Source organism: Mycteria americana, chromosome 1 (assembly GCF_035582795.1).
Source record: "Mycteria americana isolate JAX WOST 10 ecotype Jacksonville Zoo and Gardens chromosome 1, USCA_MyAme_1.0, whole genome shotgun sequence".
Classification (NCBI taxonomy): domain Eukaryota; kingdom Metazoa; phylum Chordata; class Aves; order Ciconiiformes; family Ciconiidae; genus Mycteria; species Mycteria americana.
In genome coordinates, this window is record NC_134365.1 from 61,115,424 (window position 1) to 61,137,364 (window position 21,941).

Here is a 21,941-nt window from a genome sequence, read left to right on the forward strand (position 1 = left end):
GTACGGCCAATGCCAGTGGCCGGTTTTTCCACCTTTTCTTTTTAAAATGGCAATCTCATACATGTTATGGGGTTATTCCAAACTGAGCATTTTTTGCTTTTTCCTTCTCAGAGACAAACAGAACTGGCTGGCGGAGCAAGCTGTTGCATAAGTTGTCATTGCTAGTGGTTAATGCATTGCTAGGTTTTAATGCATAGAGGTAGGCACTGGACACTACCTAGAAATAGATGCTTTTTGGCTCCCAAAGCTTATACGGAAGGATGGGAGAGGGGACAGGAGCATCAAAAGCTGAAACAATTTCTGAAGGTGGACAACAGCAACAACCCCTGGCTCAATACTGCTGAGGTCAATACTCTGACCTCAGACCATGGCCATAGGGGCAGAGGACACCCTCTCCCATGGTGAAGCTGCCTCACCACGGAGTCCAAAATGTTGGATTTGGAATCCAGGACACTTGCTTCCAAGATTTTTTAAGCATATACACCAAGGAGTCAAGCAAGTAAAACAACAGCCGAATTATTTGCATTCCAGCAACATACAACTGAAGTGCTAATACCTACCAGCTGTACCTACGTGTCAGCTTTTTGAAACTAAGTTCATTTCTTTGTTGTACCAAGAGGAGGAGGAAAAGTTCAGCAAAGACACTCTTAGTCCAGGCTCTGCACTGATAAGGGGGCTAGTGCAGGCTCCTAGTTCTTCCCTGCTTCAGGAGGTCTGAGAAAGCAGGAGCTGGGCTCTGCTTCAGCACAACCTGGCATTAAAACAGCATTCTTTGAAAAGCGCCTGCAATAAAATAGCATCTTCTTACTGAGAAGATGTGCTCCCAGCAAGGATCAGGGTCATATCTGCTGATTTTAATGACAGAAAATGAGCTTGTGACATATTACTTGTGCTATCATTGCAGAGTTAAGTTAGCCAAGAGATAATTAACGGAAGATGTGTGGTTGAGTCCCCTGTGCTGCTCTGAAAGTCACAGGCTGTAATTGGTACCACGGGCTCTTGTAAAATAAACCGTACTCCTGATCCAGCTCAGAAATCAAAACACAGCACTCCAAAAGAAATGTTTTGCTTCAGGAAGTAGCCTTCTGATAAAGTGATTTTAAACTTCAGAGTGTTTTAAGCAAGTTTCTGGCTTCCAGTGCTGTTACTCTCCTCAATGTTGTGCTATATACTCTCCGATTTCCCTGCCACAGCTCCGTGCTTTATGTAGCTGGTGACTCTTGATGACGCATTTTGATGCATTCAGCACAACCACACACTAGCATGAACCAGAGATCACCATAGTTCTGGCTGTGGAGCTAGAGTAAACATGGACCTGTGCCCAGACAGCGTTGGCAGTGGCTGGAAAACCTAGACTGAGAGTCTAACAAGAGAACTGGGAAAAAATCTGCTCCACTGAAAACATGGTGCTGGAGCAACTCTGTTGTTCAGGGTACCAGCCTTCAGGCAGCCTGGTTTTGGTGCCGGGAGCAGGCACTGCTCTTCCCGTTTCCCTGGCTCCTTCCCACGCTTCACAGTCACTCAGGAGCCATTTCCCCATACCCTACTCATGCACACGTATCAGGCAGAGCTGATAAGGAATGAGAGGAGGGTCTGATAGCCAAGTGGCTCTGCCGCGGGCTCCCTGTGTGGCCTCATCAGGCCGTGGCTCAGTTTCTCCCCATAAAACGACTAACAGCACTTCCTTACCTCCCGGCGGGGCTGGGAGGATAAAAACAGCGACAGCCACAAAGTGCAAAGTTATTACAACCATCCGTCCAGAGAGACTGTCAGCTTTAGCACGTAGGCGTGGTGCTGAGAGCATTCCCCGTGGCTGCCCGGTCGGATGGAGCATGCGGTGCGCTCCTCTGGCGTAGGTGCCTCTGGGCTCGGAGGGTTGAACAAACTATTTTCTGCCTCGGAGAGAGAAAGTAAACCTCTTCTTCCAGGTTTCTCCTTTTCTTCCAGAAGGCAGCAAAGGAAATCTCTGCTGCCCTGGGGGAAATGGAGCAGGGGCTTGTGCCCTGCTCTGCGACAGCCCCCTGGATGGGAAGAAGCTGAGAAGCCATACTGGGAGCCATACTGGCAGCCTCTGCTCTTCCCTCCTCCACAAAAGCAACAACTAGGTGTGGAAAGATGCTGTCAAACCCTACACCACATCAGTTCTTGCCATAAATGCTCCCTCGCCTCTAACCACCCTGAAAGGAAGAACAGTGTAAACAGTCTAGTAAGATCTATTCCAGATGCCTGTTGTGGTGCCTCAGGAGATTAACATATTAACTCTGAAAAGTCCACTAATTTTAAGGAGAACTCTGTACTTAAACTGAAAGAAGTTTTGCAGAGATTAGCAGAGTTCGTCTGATGCTAGGGAACCAGGGAAACCTGTTAACAGCAGACTGTGGATAATTGAGAAAATTATTCAACACTGCTTTTAAAGGACCTTGGATTACAATATTGCATGGGTTGGTAATACTTTGCTCCTAATCTTTTCAAATATATATTTGCAGTGGTTTGTTTATCACTCGCTTTTGCCTTGCAAACAGACAAACACGGGCTCTGCTCCTCCCAGAGCTCCAGCTAAGCAGGGTAATCCAAGACATTGCAAGAAAGATTATGGACAAATACGTCTATCTGATGCAGGAGGTTTGTTTTGCTGAGGGGTTTTTTTGGACATAATGTATTACATACAATCAGGCATTGAAGTATTACTCGATAAAAAAAAACAGGAGAAGAAACCAAACAGCTCAAAATTATACAACCTAAACTACAGGACCGGAGATGGAGACCAAGGCAGAGCACGGGGCAAGGAGGAGCGGAAGCGGGGACACGAGTGCACAGGGGAGCTCAGCGCAGTGGGCGGGAGGGATAAACCTGCCGAGAGAAACGGGACTGGCACCGCGCCTGACATATGCATCCCAGAGCCTGGCAGGCTTCCCCTAAGAACCAGTTCCACAAGTGAAGCTCCATCAGTCAGACCGTCCTGCTGCTGCAGCCGATCGACGAGAGCAGCCTGCCTACAGCCAGCCATGTCGTCTAGGCAAAGGGGAGGAAGAGACATGCTTTACACCTCTTACACCACGGCTTATTTGTTTACGTGGTTTCAGCCATGCTACGTGCATACGCTTACTGAGCTCTACAGAAATCAGCAATGACGATAAATACGCTTCCACAGCCAGCTGCTCCCATGCTTCCTTCACTTGGCCAGATAAACAGACAATATATACTTCTTTTTTACTATCAAGGAGCAGTCACAAACAAAAATCTGTGAAAATCTGGCCCTGAAACAGCACGCAGAGCAAAAATTAGCCCTGGAGCGATTGGATGTTTGGGCACGTTTCCCACTTTTTCATCCAGACATACTAAGCAGCAAGAAAGCTGGTGAAACCGGAGAGCTGGGAACTCCCCTGGTGGAGCAGAGACCCAGCTGCCGAGGGTCTGCGGTGGTTGCTCTGGAGCAGCCTCTCCGTGCTCCAGGGCAGGCAGCACAGCTGGAGAAAGGAGGGACAGATCTAGGGCATGCTAGGCTGCCAGGGAGCTGCAGCAAGGACAGCGCGATGCGGCTTGCAGAAGCCAGAGTCCCAGCTCACCCCAGAAACCACGTCTTCGACCCTGGTGAGCAGCTGCCCTCTCTCATTCCTGAGCAGCACCGTATAAAGTGCCCACTTGGGACAACCACCTTGATTTAAAAAAAAAAAAAAAAAAAAAAAAAAAAAAAACCAAACCAGCCAACAATTCAGGAGCCCAGAGCTCCTGCCTTTCCTCAAGGTGGATTTCTTTTGAAGCCAGCTATTCTTATTTCCCCCCAATCTCATCAGCAATGGTCCAGGTGCAAGCTGTTTGGCTAAGGTGGGCTGTTGCCCCAGTTTTGTCCCATCCCTATCTTTCACCTTTACTTCACATGAGGAAGACATATATTCCATTTCACATAAGCCCAGGCATATGTGAGTGATTATGTGTGACCAGCTACATATAATTATCTTAGATGTAGGCCTATAAATGATTCATTAAGATCTGTATCAGCTAGTTATTTAATGTGTCCTGCTAATTAAAACTTTGTGATAAAGACAACTACAGCTTTCTGTAATTATGCCCCTAGACAGTGCAGTGCACTTCCAACTAGTATGTGCAATCCTGGGTGTATGTTGACACTTAAAGTAGGGTAGAGAAATATAGGTTAACTGCTGCTCTTAATTGCTCTTCATTACTAAGATTATTGTAGAATTTCATTGTACAACACCCTGGGACTCTTCTACACAGTGCACATTACAGGCACCGTTAGGTGATGATGCTGTACACTGCATTATCCTTTTGTATACCTGAGAAGCTCGTGAAAAACAAACAGACAAACAAACAAGACTATTTCACCTAGGAGGAATGTGTCTGGCCTGGTTCATTGGAGGCGGGAGGTGGGGGCAGGAGGGGGAGAAGTGGACCAAAGACATGTTTGAGGAAATGCAGCATGTTTTACCCTGCAGGATCAAATTTGGTATTTCGTGCTCAAGCCAGAGATCCTGCTAAGCTCACTGTAAGCTTGTCTTGAGTAAGGTCCACAGATCTGCGGTCACCATACGCTGGATCCAGCTTCCATCAGTGCCAGTAGGAAGAAACACAACAACCCAGAAAGCACATTATGCCCCGTTTCATTGGTGAAAAAGGGAGCTACACTATGTTTATGTCAGTGTAACTAAGTAGCTCTAACTCGGTTTGTCTCCAGTCTTGTTCTCTCAAAATATGTTTGGCATCAAAGGGCATATACCTACGTATGAAACAGGTAGGGACTTTAAAACATTTTCTTGGGATGGCTATCAATGTAATAAAACTTCAGTAACAAGTGATAAATGCTAAGTAAAAGAAGCTTTTCCTAAGCAGCTTATGCTAAGAATATAAATCTTGCCCTACTACCAAAAGACTATGTTAAATGTTGTCCTTCTAATCTCGTTGGCAGCCTGATATCACTGCTAGGATAAATGTAAGATCGATCGCCTCAGTGGCTCTTCCACTGCAAGTTCTGCTTGGTTAATCACGATGGGAGACGACTGCCCTTGTGTCGACACTTGGCGTCTCCTGGGAGGATGCTCAGCTCGCGCCTGTCGTCATCGGAGCAGGGCATGTTTCACCCAGGGGAATGACTCAGGTATAACCTGTTGGCTCTTGTTAGCCACAGAGCATTGCCTAAACCCTAAAGTCTGCATCCCATGGGAGCATTGCACTAATCTAATCTGTGGTTAGCTTCTACAAACATTAATTTGTGAAGACACAATGAAAACTATAGAAGATAGAAGATACGTCTAGCAAATGCATTTGAGTCTCCAAAGGTGACCTGGTATAGTCCGTACCACCGTGGCCAGGACCAGTAACTCACCAGGGTAGGAGAAGCATGAAGTAAACTCCATGCCGACCCTAAATGGTTTCTTCTCCCCATTGTCTCTTTCCAGCTTCTCATATCCAGCCTCATTCACATGGTACCACATCCTAGAAAGCTACTGCAGGACAGAGCTAGAATGCAATAGGTAAAGAAAGTCTTTAAATATGACTTTACATACGATAACAATGTTTTTACTGTCTGACTGACCTGGTGCCTATAACAGTAGTATTTGAAAACCTTGGCCATATCAAACAGGCTGTCTCTTGCACAAGAAAATTAATGAAGCCCAGTTTCCTACAGACCCGTGTCTCATACCATCTTATGGTCGTTCCTCTTACTTTTCAGTTACTCTCACAATATAGTGGACGCGACTAGTCCTTAGTTACTCTTGTCTCAAATGTTCTTTGGTGTGTGGTGAGGTCTGAGTTTCAAGTTAAGCTCTGCAATGTGATAACAGCCTCTGACGATTATGCAGGGGAGCACTCACGGTGTAGCTTTCTCCTCTATGGGAGCATTTCACAGGGTATCTCTATTCAGTGATCTACTTTAATTAAAGTGATAGGAACTCACCTATGTTTGAGACTCCTACTGATAGTCTATCAAAAGTGATTCAGACTGGTCAGTCTCAAATGAGGAGGTACAGACCAAACAAGTGTTTAAGTCTCAAATCTCTCGTGAGACAAAAAAGTTCACAAAACAAGATAGCCCTGTGTGTGCCAGCTCCAGCCTGTGATGGCTGTGACGATGCCAGCACATTGTCATTAGCTTGTAGAGAAGGGAGCTGGGCTTAGAAAAGAGGGAGACAAAGCTGAAGCTGTTCATCAGTTCCTCAGCAAGCACCACCTTGCTCCTGTCTTTGAGGGATGCAGGATAACAGCATTAGGATGACCAGACTTTTAAACTGAATTTAAGCTCTGCTCCACTTGCCCTCAGCGTAAAAACAAGCACAGAAGTATCCCAACGGACTTATGGCTGCGAGGAGCATGGTCTTTCCTATGCATTGCACCTTTATGTCTTAGACATCTTTGTTCTTCTTTAGGAGCACCTTGCAGAGCAGCCCCACTGAGCAGCAATCCCTCGGTAACAAGGGAAACGGGGCAGCAGGCAACCCACAAAGGGCTCATCTGTACGTGTTGTGCTGCATTTTTCCCAGCTATTGGTATGGCCACCTCAGTAAAGCACCCAGGACAGACAAGAAGAGGTAACATTTCTATGGGGAGATAAAATCTGGTCAAGCTCACCCTGACCTGAAACTGCATGGAAAGGCAGCTGTCTTGTCCCTGTCAAGGTTCAACACTTCGGCAAAAAAACACTTCGGTTTACACTGGATATTAGGAAATTTTTCTTCACCGAAAGGGTTATCAAGCATTGGAACAGGCTGCCCAGGGAAGTGGTTGAGTCGCCACCCCTGGAGGTATTTAAAGGACGTTTGGATGAGGTGCTTAGAGACATGGTGTAGTGGTGGGCTTGGCAGTGCTAGGTTTACGGTTGGACTCGATGATCTTAAAGGTCTTTTCCAACCTATACGATTCTGTGATTCTGTAATATTGTAGGGCAGTAGCTGCCAGTGAGTGAACGGCAGGTGTAGACAAGGCTCGGGGTTAACTGCAGACATGAACGCGAGGCCACGGCAGCACAGAGACGGAGTACAAACAGGGTGTGATGGTAGCTGGACCCAGCAACCTTTCTTTTGTCATGAAACTGGAATAACAGCAGCAGGAGCAACTAGAGCCTGAAAGGACAGGGAGGAGGAGAGTCTGCCTGCTACCCCACATGGACCCCGCATTAGGACGGGAGCCATGTGCAGCTCAGAGAGGGGAGAAGGAAGACTCTAAAGGCACTTACTGTACCCCGGCTCAGCGAGCGACTCCATGGCTGCAAACAGCGTTGACGCAACTCAAGACTTGCTACGTTTTTCACCTTGCATATTCTTTGGGTGCAGCAGCACTGCTGGAAAGGGCACAAATTCCCATTGCAAAACCTGCTTCACTGAATAGCAGAGGCACTCGAGCAGAGGAAATGCTATTTCCCACTTGCACTGCAGTATTTCCCTGTGGCCTTTGGGTGACATCATCCTGGCATTCTCCTCCAAAAGCAGGTGGTTCCAGGCATTGACTGATGGTAGGAAATGAATTATCATCTCCCTGGAAAAGATATGGAAACAGAATAGGATTAGATGTCTTACCCAAGGGCAACGAGGAGAAACGGGGTCAAAGCCAGAATTAGAGCAAGGGTGCTCTAACAACGGGCTACAAGCTACAGGTTTGCGCACTGTCTAGCACAATGTGGCCGTAATCCTGCTGAGGCCTCCAGGCAGCACTGCAATATGCATCATTATAATAATGAGTTTCTAATCCCAATCAAATGCCCAACCCAGTAGTCACCGTCTGACTCACAGAAAGGATTAGCTGACAGATTATAAACAATAGTTGCGGGAGCCACTGGGCCCATTATGCAATCCTTTTATGCTGAATATACAGAAACAGCTGAGAAAATTAGGAGCTTTTGCTGAGAACATAAGTAACTGAGATTTTCAAATACAAGTAATGGGTATTCTCATTCTTCAGCCCTCGGGACAACCCATCGATATCATTGCACACCATTCCTAACTCTTGAATCAGCCAGATTAACAAGGATGGCGACTCCTGTTTGTATTGCGAGACAATAGAGAAAAGCTACTTACAAGATGATCCTCTGAAACATCCAGACCATGCCTGCCTCTTCCCATGAATAGGTCCTACTTTCTTTCATCACAAAAGTGCCTCTGTCGCAAGCCAGAACGTGTGGGAGAAGCAGGGGGTGCATGGGAAGAATCAACAGAAATTAGAGAAATTAACGTTTCTTTATGATAATGAAAAAAATTGGAGATCAAATAGATGTTTTTCTATTAAAATGCATGCTACTAGCCTAGAATTTAATTCCAGGAATAGCTGAGAGCTGGCATCTAGGAGACAGAATTGCTTGAGTTATCGTAACTCAAGAGGAACTCGTCTGAGGAGAGACAGCTTGGCTCAGCTACCAACAGCCATGTTACAGACCACACTCAGTCTAATCGCTGTGCAGTTTCACCGAGCTTGGGCTTCATCATTCGCCTCACAACAGAGCTGCTTAAACCATCCCGCAGCTCAAGTTAGAGGGGGGATGTGTTAAATAGGGGTCAGTTAGGGACAGTCTTCAGGTTACACTTCAAGTTAACGATGAAGAAAAAAAAAAAAAGTTGTTTTTTTATTAATTTTCCTCAGTATCCAGCCTTTATATCTGATGACGTTTTCATGTAATTTGTTTCTAATTTCACCACCCTTTCCATAAGAAAAACAAGGTATACAATAATAAATCAGACCTAACACTTGCCAATCCAGATTCTTTGGTAGAGGAGACAAAACAAGCTCTCAGAAAGAAGGGTTGCTGCTAACCTTGTCAGCAGGCATAAAGAAAATCAAGGGGAATTATGCGTGCTAATTTTGTTATCTTTCTGAGGCTTGTGATCTCAAAAATCCTCAGGGATTTTTTGAGATGCTCCCTCTCTGTCAGTTCCAAATAGGAAGCGTGCTCTGTGCACGTTCCTCAGATGAACAGCAATTAACAGTGGAACAACAATTATGGTAAATGATGTACAATAATAAAATAACAATGGAAGGAGCAGGAGTTCCTGCCTCTCCACCTGCCTTTTATGCGCCATCGCAGCAGACTCCTCGTGTTTTGGTCAGGCAGGACGCATACTCCAGCATGGCTGAAGCCAAAGGACTTTTGCTACTGACTTCACCAGCAGCTGGACAAGGGCAAAGCAGAGCTAAATGAAAGGGATTTCAGTACGATCGGCTGAGGGCTGTCAAAGAGCCCTTTAAGCTTTGCGCACTGGGTGGCAGTGGAGCCGACAGCAGCAATGAGCACTTTGTTGGTCACGTAGTTGGCGTCACATCTGCTGGGCGCGCAGAGGGGCTATTGCCTTGCACGAGCATCCTCGGCAGCCTCTGATCCATGGGGCGGTCCATGAACAATGAGGAAAATATTAATCCAGATGTGCACCACCAAGGCAACAGAGGGAAGGGAGGACAGCAGTGCTCTGTCTGGGAAAGCTCCCCCAGCACCCCTCAGGGTGGACCAGTTTAACTATATCTAATGGAATTAGGTATTAAACTGCAAACATTTCTTACAGTTACAATGTGCTGAAGTGTCCTTTTGGAGGAATGATTCAATTTATCCTTCTCTTTGAGCTCCAATTTTCAGTTTGTTCATCTGCTCACAAGACAACCTTCACATAGCTGTCTAGTCTTGGTAGGTTTGTAATCATGGGGGTTGAACGTGAGAGAGGTGTATACCAAGCCAGGGACTGCTATTTAAAATAAGCTTACCTTTTGCAGAACAGAGAAAACAGCTAGAGAAACATCGGATCAAGTAGTGGTTGTTGGATCTAGTTGTTGGCCCTACTCAACCCAAGTCAAAGCCCACTCTCTGTGAATGCAGTGCAAAGTCTCCCGTTGGCTTCAAGCAAGGCTGAAGGACACACAGGTTACCAAGAGCACCAAAAGAAAGCACTGGGGCTGTTCATAAAGATCTGGAAGTAATGTGCCTGAAATAACAAGGGTAATCAAGTGTGCTATAAGTATCTATCAGACCTACAGACCATTTTCATAAACATAACAGCAAGGGAATAATAAAGCAATTTTGTCATTAACTGTGAGGTTTAGCAATTACTTCCTTTGTTTCATACTAGGCCTGATGATGATCTAGTCACACATGAAAGCGGAGAGATTGTTCCTTACATGTAGTGCTGCCCCAACACAAGGTGTGCTTTGACCATACTTCTGCATACTGGAGCATGCTGCAATCCATTTGTTTTCTAGAGAGCAGAGTCGAAGCCTGTAACTGAGTGAGCAGCTTATTATTCCCTTTGCCCTCTTCCTTTCCCTGCATCTTATTTCCAGGTGGGCAATAATCTGGATTATTTTTGCGATTACTAGAGTATCTTTGTAACGCAGAAAAATCAGATCCATCCATACCTGTTTGGTAAAGCAGACGAAATCTGTAGAAACAAAACAGGGCCCAGTGATGGGAAAAGGCGAATGTTCAGCTCTGATCACAAGGCTGCAGAAAGTCAAAGAATGGGAAATAAGACTCAAAAAGCGGTCCTTGAGCAATACACGAGAACAAGACAAACCCCAAGGCTTTGCCAATTCACCACATGAGGAAATTCCTTCCTACCCCAAACATAGCCAGAGATTCAGCAGCATGTCTGGGAGCAAATATCATTAGGGCTGATCTAGCTTGTTTTTACCCAGGCTTGACACTGGTACTCAAAAGATGATGTTGGGTTTTGATCTTGCCTTTCAATATTACACAAGGAATCTCCCACGGCAAAAAATTCCAAATAGTGATTAACCTTTTAGGGCAAAAGCCAGACTTTCCAAGTGTTTGATCTAAATTAAGTTATTTTTTTAATTTCCAGGAGTGGCTTTTTTTCTTCCTGTTGGTGCTTAGTTTACATACATTCCCGTGCAGGTCCTGAAGATCTCCTGAATCATCAAAATCCTACATCACACATCAAATCCTACATAGAGACCTGAGGTCCACTAGGGGTTAATGCATTTAAGCTGCAAAAACATGTTTCTGTAAGTGGCAGCACAGCTATGTAGAAATCTTGAACATGAAGTAATTTCACATACAAGGAATGTCTTGCGGTTCTTGATGGAGTCAGGTTGCTCTTTTAATTTCCATCCTTGGGGTGGTAGTGCCTGCTCACCAGGAGGGAGGGCAGCACGGGGCCGTTACCGGATGAACCTCCTGGGAAGGCGCCGAGCACGTTGGTTTTCAAGGGGTGCAACTGGAGTTGAGGATATTCAGCACTACAAAGGATCTGGCCTTTCAAATGCTTTTCACTGTTGCAGGCCAAAGTAATTTAAAAATAAGGGGATATTTTGTTTATGTACTGATGTCTCCCATGTCCAGGCACTTTATGATAAATCCTTACAATGGTCAGATAAACTGCTCCTAACCTGATTTGGCAAGCTGGCCCAAAGATTCCTGCTTCTGATTAGAAGTGTTTCTTTCTTCACTTGCTGAGTGAAGGCTTACCTCCAGTTAAGCCATCGCACCGAAGTGAGGCACAGCAGACCCAACAGATCAGTTACAGATACCAAACCGGCTCGTTTAGTCGTACATGGCACAAACCAACTTCACTGGCAGCAGCCATCTGCTGCCTACTTCTCTAGATCCAGCTCTGAAGACAGAGACTTTCTGGAAGCACCTGATGTCCCGGGACTGGGGGAGCAGTGAGCTGGGTCAGAAATTCAGCCTCCGTTATCATGAGGTGAAAAACTGGGCTCAGTTCTACTAAATTAAGCAACAAAGCAGCAACCCCAGAGAAAAACAAGCGGCATTTTTCAGTCTTCTTGCAGTTCATTATGCAGCCTGGCAGCACTGTCCTGTGTAATGTAGCTTTTCCCAAACCAAAGCTGTGCTAAGGTATAGTTGAAGGGAGACAGTCCAAAACGGCATTTTGGGGTAAAACACTACAGACATTGCAATAATCCAAAATCTAAGCATTATATGTTCAGAATGAAAGAGGCACTGAGAAATAACACAAGCCCAGCTCAGCATGGAAATAAATAGTTACTGCAGTCAAACTATCTTGCCTCTGTTTTAAGGTGATTCAGTATCATGACCATCAAGCTAAACTAAAACTACAGGCATGTAAGTGTGATCAGAGTGTTATAGTCTGATTATCTTACAAAAATTTAAGGTTTAAGATGTAAAAATAATAAATGCAGAGTCCAAACATTAGCTGGTAGGACAAAACAACATTACCCTACAATATATTTGTAACATGCTTTGACAAGCCTCTTCCCCCTTCCCTTGTTCTATTGCCTGAGCTAGTGTATAAATATTTTTCTAATTAAAGAATAAAATATCCTGGTGCAAGGTAGGGAGAGATTGGATTCTGATTAAGTCCTTAGGAGATCAAAAAAGCGGATGAGTGAAAGAGCAAGTCTGCTTCCTCATAGCTTTTATTCTATTCTTGATCACAAATTTAACATCAGAAACTTGTAAGTATCCGATCCTTCATCATATGAGCTATCTAAACAACACAATAGGTGGAAAGCAGAGAGCAAGACCAAGCCTCTGCATCTTACTTTAGGAGCAACTCCCCCCCATGGAGTTGTCTGGAAGCTGGTAGCGAAGAGGTGTCCATGGGAAAACACATCCCCCAGCGACAGCATTAGCGCCGTGGCCAGCAGCAGTGTGGGGAGAGGAAGGAGAGGGAAACATCAGTACCTGAATTGCAAGAGCACACGTAATGCTGTTTCTTCTCAAGTCCTCAGTGCATCCTGCAGCAGTAGCTCCTTAAAACCAGCCGTGCTGAAAGAGCCCCAGCTCCCTTGCTCTTTTTGCTGCAGTGCCTTCTAGCCAAACTCCTCCGTGCACTGAGCTTCTGTCCTTCCTGATGCATTCACTCATCATCAAACCTGCCGGAGATGGGAGCAAGACGGAACCCGGTGGCAAAAAACGCTGATCACACAGCTGTAACAACATGGTTGACATCAATGATGCTGAATCTGCTTGCTACATACTCACTTAGCCTCCTACGAGGCCTCCATGTCACATTTAGGACACTGTTGAATGTCAGCTTAACTTCTTTGTTTTCATTGTGCAGAGCAGTGGATTTTAAGATCTGGGGATACTGCAAACCTAGTACCCTGCAAACAACATCCGGCATCTTTCTGCATCACTGTACCCCTGGGGTTCAGACATAGGACAAATCCTTCCCAACCTATGGATTTCTCCAATCATTTTTCCCCTCTTCAGACAGGGAAACACACAGAGCTGAGTGTTTAATTCAGAATTATATGCTAAGACACAAAGTACAATAAATTATATTTACTTAATCTGTGCTCAAGGATTCATGCTTTCCTCTTTACTCCCGTGCTGTCCTTAGGAGTCAGCCTGCCTTGTTCCTTCCAAGACTATGAGCATCGTTCAGACCCTGTGTGTAATCCTGGTCTCTCGTACATGTTTCCTGCCCGGCATCATCTGATGCAGGACCTTCAGCCTCCCCAAGGTGCAAAATCTTTAGGTGTTTTGATGCAGTTTAACTATCCAGGAAACAACCAAGGAGGGTTGCAAGGACTTTTAAAAACCTCTTCCTAAACAAAACCAAGTCACTTACAGGTTACAGCAAGGAGGTATGCAGCCATGAAAAAGCAGACACCTCCTGAGCACATCTCCCTCCCCCCAGGTACCAGTGCTGCCAACGGGTCCCTGGTATTTGCAGGAAATCCAAGGCCTCCAGGTCTCCTACTTCTGCCTCTTGTTCCAGAGAGTGCCTGTTCCTTGGCAGAGGGAATTTCTCTTTAAAACAGTCAGCCTGTGGCACTTCTGCCCATTCCCCTTGTACTAGGATTTTCCATGCGCTGGTCCTCAAGCAGAAATGCTGACAGAGCTATTTCGAGTCAATGACTACCAGTTGCTGCCAGGGCTCTGCCAGGGTGGAGTTTCTCAAGGTTGATGTGCCTTGCTTCAGTGTCTAAGACTGAGCTGGTTTCCTGCTGCCGAAAACCTCACGATATTCACCAGAACAAAAATGAATTCATAGGCTGCCACTGACACTCTCAAAACCCTCACTGTCTTTCCAACTTAGGAAATGGAAAATAGAGGAGTTCTCAGAATCTGCCTTCCCTACATAGGGTAGGCATCGTACAAATTGTACCTTACTGGTTTGGGCTTTAAAACCTTTATTCTTCTAAGCTGAAACCACAGCACAGTTTTCCACATGTACTGTATGAGAGCAGTTCTTGATCAAAGATGCATTCCCACGAGACTCCCCCCGTACTTGCCGTGGGTACCCAGGGTGGGATGCATCCGCAGAGTGTGCGCACTACAAGTACAAAACAGTGGAAAAATCCCTGTGAAGGAAAAGTTAGTCTCCTGTTTATATTTAGAGCTAGTATTTCATGTAAGCTGTGATGTTGCAAAGTCAGGCGTGTATAGTATTATAAAGACATCTCTCCTTGCCCCTTTGTACACAGCTTGACAGAAGCAAGAGAAAGTCTCTGACAGATGCTGATGAAATGAACTATCTGGTTACAGAGCTGAAATATTTGGAAAGGACACAAGCGAGAGCAGAATCTATTGCCTTTGTAAAAAGGGGATTTAATTTCTAAACTATCCACACGTGGCAATGAACAACCTTGTCTCTGCCCTCTGGTGACAGCCTGCAGGCACCATGCAATTATGATTAAAGCCTTTTATTGTTTTTGTCCCAGATTAGATTAAGTTGGTATTTAAAGATACAATTTTCTCATTGCATTGTCATGCCAGGACAGAGACATGGTTGTCTGTGCATTTTTGCTGGGGAGCAAAAAAGAAATCTGAATGCTTTGAGGTAAACATAGCTGGCAAGACTCCTAACTTCCAGGAAGAACAGGAGAAGTAATTACAATGCTTCTAGATTATTATTATTATTGATATTAATTCTTAGTTTTCAGTTTAACTGGGAAAACAATTTGAATGAGTTCACACAGTCACTAAAGACAAGGCAGGGAAGAGAAGGCCACTGTGTTGTGTTTCTCGTGCTGCCTACAGCAGAGGTCCTCTCCCTCCCTGGCAAGGTCAGCATCCCCGCACCCAAAGTCAAGGCCACCTCTGCCACCCAGCCATGCCAGGCACCTCCTCATGCTGTAGGACTGGGACATTTCTCAAGAGAAAATCTTAGCATGCAGCACCTAAAGCTCTGAGACTTATGGATCAATTTACACAGCAAGACCTCTGGTTCAATCAGATGATGACCTACGCAAGGATCATCGAGTTATACACCCTTCATCACATAAAACAATATCTCAACTATTGTTGTTAACATTATTATGATTTTACACAAACCGTAGCTCACCTGACAGCTACAATGACAACACGCACAGGCACACAACGCGTGCTGGAGTGGCTCAGTGACACAGCAAGTAACCCATTGGTACAGAGCCACCACCTTTCTGGCCAGCAGCATCTCCATGTGGCAATGTGATCTCTGGCCTAGGCATCACATGGGCTCTCCAAATCATTTCTCATTTATCTTGTGATGGTTTTATCCAATCAACATCAGTCTCTGGCAAGCCTTGCCTTTTTGCTGCTGATTTCAGCCCACAATTTTAAAGGTCAACATTAATTTGCCTTACAAACTAATTTTACCAATCTTTTTACATTTCACACCAATCACCTTAGAGCAACAGTTTGCACATTTGTCTCTGGCAGACCTCAGGCATCAAGGGAAGGCCGTGTGGACTCCAATGCAAGAGCAGCAGTGCCTTTCCCTTTTCACCTGGTACTGCTGTCCTTCAGAGGACACCCTTGCTGGATGGGGCTGGTCTCAATGCCATCCACAGCCCCTGGGAGCCGAGCACACAGCTTCCCAGCAGCCTGAGCTCCCCCATCACCTCTTGAAGCTGCACCCCTTGGCATGGAAAACCTTCACATTCCCCAGGCCAGTGAGTGCAGAGATGGGGCTCCAGCCCTTGTTTCTGTGAATACTTGATATGAAATATGTAACCATCTGCAGGAACAGGGACTGAAACCAACAGCCCCGCTCCTCTTTGCCTTGGATGGAAGACCATCTTAATCCTCAGACTGGGAACTTGCGTTTTTTCCTGTGGATCACAGGGAATACAGCAGTGTTTGTGTAAAGCAAGGCAAGTTTGGCTGGAGGACTAGCCTTCAGCAGGGTGAGGAAGAGTCCCATCTTGGAAGCGGGAGATGGGGATTCAGCTGCTCAGAGGTGGAGGAGAAAACAGAGCCCAAGTCTTGCATGGTCCAGGAAAGCACCTTCAGGGATTGCCATCAAGAAAAGCCCAACACAATGCCAGCCACAAGCTATGGCCCTGAAGCAGAAGTACCTCTGGCAGCCTGGCTGGGTACCCAGCTACCTACCCGTGGCCCTGTCTGTGCATGATGTGATGGCTGCCTTGCAAGCTCTCCAGTCAGGGCTTTGGGGCACCCCTCCTCAGGCTTTGCTCAGCCCCTGCTGCGGCGTCCCTGGCCATGGGGTACCAATGCACATGCAGGGCTGGGGGCAAGCCCCCCTGCCCATGCCAGCGTGCAGCCGCAAAGCTTCCCAGAGCAACAGGGCTGCCTCACGTAATCTGCCACGCAGCTCTGGGTGCACAGGTCCCTGCTCGCCCGTGTATTTTCCTCGTTACAGATGGTTGAATCATGTCACACCAATTAGCCGTAGGGTGGAAAGTTACTTTAGTTTTGACGTCACAAATGGCCTCACATAAGACTTATCTAAGCTGCCCACTTGACCGTATTTTAATCTGCTATAATTATAGTAATTAAATGCAGTTGTTAATAATTAGTATATTTACAACCCAATATTTTCCAGTGTCACCTGGGCCCAAGATTTCATTTTTATTATATGGAGAGTGTGAGGTATCTGTGCTACTCTGATATCAAGAGTACTCATAGGGAAAGATTTGACACAGGTACTAACTTTCTTAAAGGGACAAACATATAACTAATTTTAACTCCAAGCTAATTAAAGGACGTACTTGCAAATTCTCGAAAAAAGTCCTGTTTCTACTCGGTGAGTAAGTGTTGCAAAGCTTGTAGAGGACAAATTGTATTTTTCATACAAATAGGTTATGAACCCCAGCCTTATGTACAAACTAGAACTTAATTATAACTATAGCATTATGATTATTAGCTCAAAAATTATAGTAGGAGTGGTAAAAATAAATAATAATGGCTTACAATAGTTTGGATAAAAATGACACTGCTTGTTAGCTGTATTTCAATATTATGAAGCAGATGGGTCTAAGTGTGAGACAGACCTAAGAAATGCCATCAGAGCAAGGAAAGGATGAGAAGGAGCAATGCGTGAGTATTTGCAAGTATCTAACATTCTCAATTTTAAGATAAAGGACCAAAGGTGACCACAGATAGCTAACTACCCACCCATCTTCAGAGATATGGGTTTGAAGGAAAGAAGAAACAAGTAGGTAAGGAGGTTGAGATGGCATGACAAGGAGCACCAGCTTGGAACTGAAAGTGCAAAGGAGACATTTTCATGAGCCCCATTTAAATCCCCCTTCCTGTTCCAAGAGGCAGTAGGTGACTCGGAGGGGTTTCTCCAGCGCGCCACTTGCCGAGTAAGGCCCAGGGGACTCTGACTGTATTCTGTCTTACAGCACTTTTACCGTGGGAGTTTCCTACGCTTCGTACAGGAGGAAGACTCCTGATTTGTTTCAGGAGCTGCGGACAACCAGCTCCCAGATTTTTTTTCTTCCTGTGTGGATACAGAAAGTTGCCTAAGAATTGAAAAAAATCACACCTTTTTACCATGAAAGCGCATGGAAGAATGGCAGGCAGGTTTCAGTACGTCATTTATCAAAGTCAACGAGAGTTCTGCCAGCAGTCACGATGGTGCCACGTAATGAGGCCAGCACGTGCTCACCCAGCAAACGAGAGACGAGAGGTGCCACAGGCTTGCTGCACATGGCACCAGAAGCACCAAAGGGTCTTATATCAAAACAGCTTTTCCCAACATGACAGGTTTGCTCTGCCTTGCACGGGCTGTTGCTTTCAATCCTTTGGGACTGGCCGCAATGCTTCCTACACTCATTACTTTCACCCACCAAGACGTGCCCATAGAGTCTCACATCAGGCATTACGGCAAGATAGGGCAGCACCTACACAACCGATGGGATTCATTGCCTGCCTGCCTGGCCTGTGCAGCCCTACAGCGATATCGCTGCCTGGACAACATTACGCTCAAGGGTTAACTTCAGCTGTACTGGCAGCGTAGCAGTGCCCCAAATGTGGAGCTGGCCTGGATACCAATGTCTTTTGCAGCGTGCTGTGCTGCAGGCAGCAACCCCCCCCCAGGGCCTGATTACTTCTAATTATAACACCTGGCAGACGTGCAACATTTTGGCAGAGTTTGGCACAGCGTTTTATGTTGCTTTGGTTTGACTGAGGGAAGCGAGTGCTATCAGCTGAGCAGCTCCCGAGGCGCGTTCGTCAGCGAAAGCAAAGCTCTCCAATTAGCAAGTCGGCCCCTTCTGCCTAAGCACCGAAGCACTGCAGGAAGAACAACTTTCCACCAGCAAGGGGCCGAGCAAGAGCTCCTGCCTCTGCCACAGCCGGCTGAACCACAGCGAGACGGGGGGCTCTGCGGGAGGGCAACACTAGCAGAGATGTCAGGCTGGGACTCGGGAGATCCCTGCTGCTATCCCTGCCTCTGGTCCCTGGGTTCACCGGCTACGTGACGGGCCCTTCCTTCCCCCCCTCATCCTTTGCCTTATATATTTATGGGAGAAGTTTCTCAAGGCAGAGGGTGCCTTTAATACGAGGCTGTGCCATAGCGCGTCCAAGGGAGCCCAATTTCAAATGGAGCCCACAGGTGCTGCCACACGAGCTGTTATGAATGATCCCAACTTAAAAGGATGCAGGGAGAGACCTGCATCCCTGGTGGAAAATTACAGCTCAGATCTCTCCTCTGCTTTAAAGTCACCGTGTGTCTGATAGCTCATTTACAGCTGCGAGCTGCAATGTGGACTAGCTGGAGCACCAGTAACAGCCTTCGCACAGCACCACAGAGCCCAGCAGCCGCACGTTCATCCTGCTGGGACCATCGCTCTCTCGTGACCAGGCACCTCAATACCCATCTCAAAGAGCCAAACGGGTTCCCTACCCTGCTCTGCAGCCTACAGTCTGGGCATAGCTGAATGGCCTGCATTCGCAGGAGCAAGACACATTTACTTGTTTAAAAAGAAAGATAAATAAAGAGCAAACATTTTACTGACCCCTTCAACGGCATGTCTCGAACTCTGATTTAGGAAGTGGGTTTGTGCCATTTTAAAATAGAAAATACTTGACTTGCTCATGAGATGCTGAGAGTTGCATAACATATGCAGAAAATCTATCAAGTCCCCATAGAAAAGATGGCTAAGCGTGGCTCTAGGTTTTTTTTTTTTAAATGCACTTGAGAACGAGACTTCATAACAAGCATTGCTGAGAATCTGCAAGTCTCACAAAAGGGAGTGGAAATGCAAGTACTGTCTTAGAAGAGCTCTCTGACATGCTTAAAAAATGAAGTCACAACAGCCCCTTCAGAGTAATCCTCCTGAAAAATCTAGCTGGAGAGACGTATTTCATATACAGGCAGAACATTCAGCTTCTCTCTCTTCCTGGGCTCTGGAAATGCTTTCTTTTGACCTGAGATTTTCCTTCTACTGTTTCAGCTTTCACCTGATGAGCTCCTGCTCACGTACAGTCCTGTTCACATGGTTGGCCGCCCTGAGCTCTAGCTGGGGCCCTCTGATTATTTTTTAACAATCTAACAAAAGATCTGATAGCAAAAAAAGTGACTTCTGAGTAAGAACATCCAGAGATTTAACACACTTAGGCATATTAATTTCATAGTTCTAGTGGATTTGTCCTAATAATCACAATGACTAGTAATGACCGTTCTTCCTCCTTCTCCCCCACTCTCATTTATGAAGCAGGGAAATTAATGGAGCCTCTGTTTCTACAGATTTGCATCTTCTGTTCCCCAGCAATCCTCACCGTCCCGGCAATAACCAGCTCATACCTTCTGCTTTTGGTGACATATGCATGGGCAAGATGCTGGACCGGCATCGGCTGGATCAAGCTATGAGCGTGGTCCCCTTGACGGACCCCTGTCTGGGTCCACCTCCTTGATTTAATGGCCCTCTTCGTAAGTCTGCTGAGAATATATAATTAACTTAAAGACTCCTGAGTTTCTCTCAAACTCTGCTGGATTTGGCCAGGGGGATCAAAATTTAATGATGGTGACAAGCAGCCGAGTCCTGCTGCCCTGACGTAGGGGGCTGGAAAAGGTGTCCATTCCATGAGCGGGGAGAACTCCTCCACTCTTCTGTGGTGCCCACCACCCTTCATCTCCGTCCGCTACCTCTCCCCGTGCAGTGGGTTAAACGGCCGCTGCAATGGCGTGTTTCTGTGAGGTGAGGAAGACTCTGGGCAAGGCTGAGAGTTACGTCCCCACGCACCGCAGCCCCTTCGAGGGGACGGCTGCCTGCAAGCAGGGTGGCAGCAGGGATCTTTTTAGGGGTGCTATTCCCAGCCAGCACCTCTCATGCTCTCTGCAAGCCTCCCAGCGCATTTTTTAGTCTCCTGACTTAATTGGGTGTGCTCTAGATGGCAGACACCTGCACACATCCCCACTAATTACGCTGCACAAATAAATGCTTCATCCAGAGAAAATAAAGGAGGAAGAAATTAACTCATCACCCTCCCTGGCTGTATTACCACGTGTTTTACAAACACAGCATCCCTGGCAATGCCCCCAGGCTTTGGGAGAGACACCCAATAAAGTCACCCACGTATGACCTGGAGGCTACGCAGCTGCTGGCAGGAGGCCCCAAGCAGCTCCTTGGGATGCTCCAAGCTTTCTAGGTGGAAAGCTGTCCTCCTCAGCTTCAGCTAGAGGAGCTTCCTCTGTGGGAAGAAAATCTTCCTGTTATCCAGGGTGAGGAGGGGCTGTGAACAACCAGCGTCGGGATGTCCTCTGGGATGACCTTCACACTCCCTAGGTTGTCTGATTGATACCCCCACACCTCGATATTTAAGAGACACCTCCCGAGGTTGCTAGTAGCTTGCTTTACTCTTGAAAAAGTTAACCCAGCTGCTCCTATGCGAGCTAGTGCACAAAGCTGCCGGCATTTGAAAAGCATTTCAGGAGAGTTTACCCCGTAAGGCTGGGTGGCCCCGGCGCCTTGTATCCATCCTGGGGAAGCGTGGCCTCTTTCCCTGCCTTCTTCTCCAGCCACTGAGCTTCCAAATCCAGCACAGACAGCAAAATTAATGTAGCTATATATGTTTATATTATATATATAGTAATATTAATATAACTATAATATAATAAGAGCTACGGGGAAAGAGGTTTATGGAGGAGGAAGAACGGTACAGTGGAAACTTGATACAATGAATCGAGTTTTGCAAGACAAAAATTCTCACTTTGGTTCTCCAAATTACTCTGTTTCTTCGAAAAATAAAGAAATAAAACTTTGCGGGGGGGGGGGGGGGGGGCAGAGAAATGTGTAATTTCAGACATTGCCCCATTCTCACCCAGGATGAGGTCAGGCCCATCCAAAGGTTACAAGGCATTTGGGAGAGCGAGCAAAAGCCTTACCTGGATGTGGGGTTTGTAGGGCAAAATCACAGTCTGCGTGATACAGGTCAGGGCTGAGCGCTGGGAGGGGGTCACTCTGAAGCAAACGGTTGCTGAAACAGGCAGACGTCTGCAAAAAGTTTCAGTGAATCACTATTTTACAGCAATATAGGTTACAGAGGGGAGATGAAATCCAGGCTGCCAGAGCTCACTAGTAGTCCCGGTTGCTGTCCTTACCCTGCAGCAGCCGGCACCTCACAGTTCTCAAAGGGCTCTCAGGAGCCCCCCACGATCTCAGATCTCAAAGTAGAACCCAAAAACTGCTGCACAAGCTGCTGCGTCTGCAGGCTGCCTCTGCCAGCTGTGCTCGATAAGCGGGTCTAGGGACCTCGGGCTCCTCAGACCTGCAAAGGGGTGGTCTCTTCTCCCAGGTAACAAGTGATAGGACAAGAGGAAATGGCC